The sequence below is a fragment of the Mus caroli genome, unplaced genomic scaffold (genome assembly GCF_900094665.2).
Source record: "Mus caroli unplaced genomic scaffold, CAROLI_EIJ_v1.1 scaffold_22022_1, whole genome shotgun sequence".
NCBI classification, from domain to species: Eukaryota; Metazoa; Chordata; class Mammalia; order Rodentia; family Muridae; genus Mus; species Mus caroli.
Genome location: NW_018390180.1, coordinates 5,637 through 10,166, shown reverse-complemented (window position 1 = coordinate 10,166; position 4,530 = coordinate 5,637). Strand labels below are relative to the sequence as shown.

Sequence of the window (4,530 nt, the reverse complement as noted above, 5' to 3'; positions counted from 1 at the left end):
GTCAGGCATGGTGATTCCACCAGAGGTTCTTTTATTGTTGTTTCAATAAAAGTTGAAAACAACTTAGGAAGGGGGGTGAAGAAATAAGACCTGAGAATAGTTGATGTAAGGCTTCTGTGACCATCCCTACACCCACCCCAATCCCAACACCAACACAAAAAAGGTAGCAGCCTAAACAGGAAGTCGCCAAACAGAACCCTTAACAACTATGATAAGGATCCTGAAGTTAGCTTTCCACAGTTGACGGCTTTTGGCAGGGGTGGGGAGGGGAAGGACTCAGTCCTATTTAAGGGACAGGGCACTGAAAGTTTGCCCATGTTCCAGTGAGCACAAAGACAATATAAATTGGACTAAATATTGGGATGTCCCAATATTCAACTCATAAATTACACAGGTCATCTAGACAAAACTCCTCAACAATAAACTACAGAATTAAACTATCCCAAATATCTTAGCAGACATGTAGAGACTCTTCAAGCCAACAGGTGTGGAATCTATAGTCTTCTCAGAAGTTCAACAATCTATTTAAAATAGAGATTTAAAAATATTAAATTTATTTTATGGATATTATTATTTTGTCTGTGAGTATATATGTGTGTACTATTCTTGTGCCTGGTACTGATGGAAGCCAGAAGAGAGTGCCAGATTCTCTAAAACTGGATTAACAGATGGTGTGTTGGTTTGTTCCTCTGCAAAAAGCAGTGAGTGCTCTGTACCCCTGAGCCATCTCTCCAGCTCCAGAAATGTTTTACAATTATAATATTGGTGGAAGTCACAAGAAGGAAGCTTACTGGTTTAATTGAATGTTTACCTAAAATTTTTATGTAGTAAACAAAATATAGCAAAGTTTTTCTACACTTGATCTTAGCCAAAAGGCCGAGAAGCGATAGCAAAGTTTTTCTATGCCAAAAAAGTTGAAGCAAGTTAGTGAGATGGCTCAATGGGTCAAGTTCTTGATGTCAAGCTTAAAAATCTAAGCTTGATATCTCTTATCTTCACGGTGGATGGAAAGATTGGTCTTCTCCTCTAGTTGCCTTCTGATTTCCATACATGTCCCGTGATAAATACTCTTATACACAAAACAAACAAACAAATAACATGTAAAAACAAAATAGAATGAGTAAGAAGTGATTGAGTAAATTTGGACAAAGAAAAGTTAATTTTTTGTTTGTTTTTTGAGACAGAGTATCTCTGTGCAGCTCTGGCTGTCCTGGAACTCACTCTGTAGACCAAGGTTGCATTGAATTCAAGGGATGGAGAATCTCTGGCTTTGCCCCCTACCAAGAGTTTGGATTAAAGGCATGAACCACCATTACCCAGTGAAAAATTAAAGTGTGTAATTAAAATGGGTCTAATCATATCACTGAAACAGAGAATAAATACCAAATTTTAGAAGGAAAATTAATTTTATGAACAGATCAAACACAAATAACTAAAAAAATAGATATTTCTTTTTGCTAATTATGTTAACAACATTGAGTCAAAAAATGATTTGTGAGGATATCAAGACAGAAAATACCACTCAAAGACTATGGAGAGAGTAGGTGGGGACGAAGTACTCATGACCAGTTGGGGAACTATTGGCAGCTGATAGTGCTGGAAGTTGGAGAGTCAGCTTTCTTTAGGAATGTGGCCCATGGTCAGTTGATCATACTCTAGGGTAGACATTCATACCCAAGAGTGTTTAGGCATCAAGAGTCAAACTTAATGGTTTTTGAAAGAGAAGACCAATGTTTGTTTGGGGAGGGAAGGGAGTAAATTTGGGGGGAATTAGGAGAAGGTGTTAATATATATTATTAAAGTATAGTGCATAATATTCTCAAAGAACTTATAAAAATTCAAAAAAGAAGGATGAAAAAATAGTATACAGTTGTTTTGGATGTATATTGTTAACAGTTTGCAAATAATTTTGGCAACATGGATCATGGGCCTGAAAAAATGTTCCAGCAGGCTGAAAACTCCACTTGCTGAAGATTTGAAATTTAATATGGATAAGATTGGAGAAGCAGAAATTATCAGAGAGGGAAAATAGATTAAGAAGAAAAGGCTTAAGGGGAAAATGCATACTATAGTATGAGCATCTTTAAATTTATTTTTAGTTGGGCATTTAGACACAATAGTCTGTTTATAAAGAATTGTATTGTATCACAACTGGAAAAAAAGTAAAATCATTGAAAGACATGACTGCTTCTGTTATAATGTTTTAAGATATTATATGATTCATGATAGTTGCTTGTGGTATGACATTAGTTGTATAAGTGTTAAAGTAACTTTCCTCTGAGCAGAACAAAGTATTGTCAGAATTACAAAGAAGAAACCAATTCATCTACCAGAGCTTTACTTTTAATCCCCAGGTTACAGGTACAGGTCTTTCTGTACCTATGTTGTGGATGGCCCTGGTGCTGTCGTATTTTGATGTTGATTCCACTTTGCAAGGAGGGGTTGTCTGGAACAAATAATGAATCCCATATTCAGGTGACTTCTTGTGAACCATGCCCTTATGAATAAAGGGACAAATCACTGGGCTAGTAGGCAGGACTTCTGGTTTGGAGAGGGGAAGAGAGTAGGTAAGAGAGAGATAGGGTCCTTTTGGATATGGATAGAGAACAAGATGTAGCTACTAGTGTCTCCTGGTTTCAATGGTAGATCTGCCAGAATTCTCCACTGGAGGATATAGATTTAATATGGCTTACAAGATTAGGATTCTACTTGTGCCCAGTAATTGAGTTACCATTGATTCTGAACTAAGTTCCAGAGAGAAAGGTACAGTGGCAAAGCATGGGTTTGCTTGATGTGCACCACAAAAGACCATGGGAGTTTTGAAGCATGAGGCTGGCATGGTAGTGACCCACCAGCAGGAACTTAGCTAGCTGGGTGGATTTTGAAGCTCTGAGTCAGAGAGTCTTCACGAGATAAGAATGGGCTGGCTATTGCCTGCCAGTGCATGGTTGTCCAGACTGCCAGGGCAGAGAGTAGCTGGGATTAGCACTGGATGGTACTTTTTATTAAAATTTTAATTTAAATTTATTTTTATACTCCATATTCCGTTCCCCAGCCCCCATTCACCCTCTGACTGCTCCACATCCCACACCTCCTCCCTATCCCACTCTGTCTCCACATGAATGCTCCCCCCAACACATGACCTCTAAATTCCCTGGGGCCTTCAGTCTCTTGAGGGCTTGGTGCATCATCTCTGAATGAACACAGACCCAGAAGTCCTCTACTGTATGTGTGTTGGGGGCCTCATATCAGCTGGTGTATGTTGTCTGTTTGGTGGTCCAGTGTTTGAGAGATCTCAGGAGTCCAGATTAACTGAGACTGCTGGTTCTCCTACAGGATAGCCTTTCTCTTCAACTTCTTTCTGCCTTCCCTAATTAAACCACAGGGGTCAGCTGCTTCTGTCCATTGGTTGGGTGCAAATATCTGCATATGACTCTTTCAGCTGCTTGTTGGGTCTTTTGGAGGGCAGTCTTGATAAATTCCTTTTTGTGAGTGCTCCATAGCCTCAGTAATAGTGTCAGGCCTTGGGAACTCCTCTTGAGCTGGATCCCACTTTGGGCCTGTTGCTGGACCTTCTTTTCCTCAGGCTTTTCTCCATTTCCATCCCTGTAATTCTTTCAGAAAGGAACAATTATGAGTCAGAGATGTGACTGTGGGATGGCAACCCCATTCCTCACTTAATGTCCTGTCTTCCTGCTGAAGGTGGGCTCTATAAGTTCCCTCTCTCTACTGTCAGGCATTTCATCTAAGGTCCCTCCCTTTGAGTCCTGGGAGTCTCTTATCTCCCAGGGCTCTGGTACATTCTGGGGGAATCCCCACAACCTTCTATTTCCTGAGGTTGCCTGTTTGTATTCTTTCTGCTGGCCCTCAGGGCTTCATTTCCTTTCCTTCAGGTAATACCAGATCAGGTTCTCCTCTCCCTCCTCCCCCTCCACCATCCACTTTCCCTCTTAAGTCCCTCCCTCCCTCCCTCCCCACTTGTGAATGCTTTCTTCTCTCTCCCAAGTGGGACTAAGGCATCCTAGCTTGGGCACTTTCACTTGTTAAGCATTTTATGTTCTCTGGACTCTTCTTGGGTATTCTGTCTGTTTTTTTTTTTAAATTTTTTATTTTTTGTTAATATCCACTTATTAGAGAGTACATACCATGCATGTCCTTTTGAGTCTGAAGTACCTCACTCAGGATGATATTTTGTAGTTCCATCCATTTGCTTGCAAAACTCAGGAAATCCTCATTCTTTTGTTACATTTTTTTTTTTTTAAGAGACAGGGTTTTTCTGTGTAGTTCTGGCTGTCCTGAAACTCACTCTGTAGACCAGGTTGGCCTCAAAGTCAGAAATTTGCCTGCCTCTGCCTCCCAAGTTCTGGGATTAAAGGCATGAGCCACCAAGCCTTGTAGAAGTCCTCATTCTTAATAGCTGAGTAGTATTCCATTGTGAAAATAAACCACATTTTCTGTATTCATTTTTCTATCGTGGAACATCTAGGTTGTTTCAAGCTTCTGGCTATCACAAATATGGCCATTATGAAC

The 4,530-nt window shown here is 40.1% G+C and overlaps 1 pseudogene; it reads right to left on the bottom strand.

Moving 5' to 3' along the window:
• Positions 1 to 801: 801 nt before the first annotated feature.
• Positions 802 to 888, bottom strand: LOC115030324 (annotated as a pseudogene).
• Between the last annotated feature and the right edge of the window lie 3,642 nt (positions 889 to 4,530).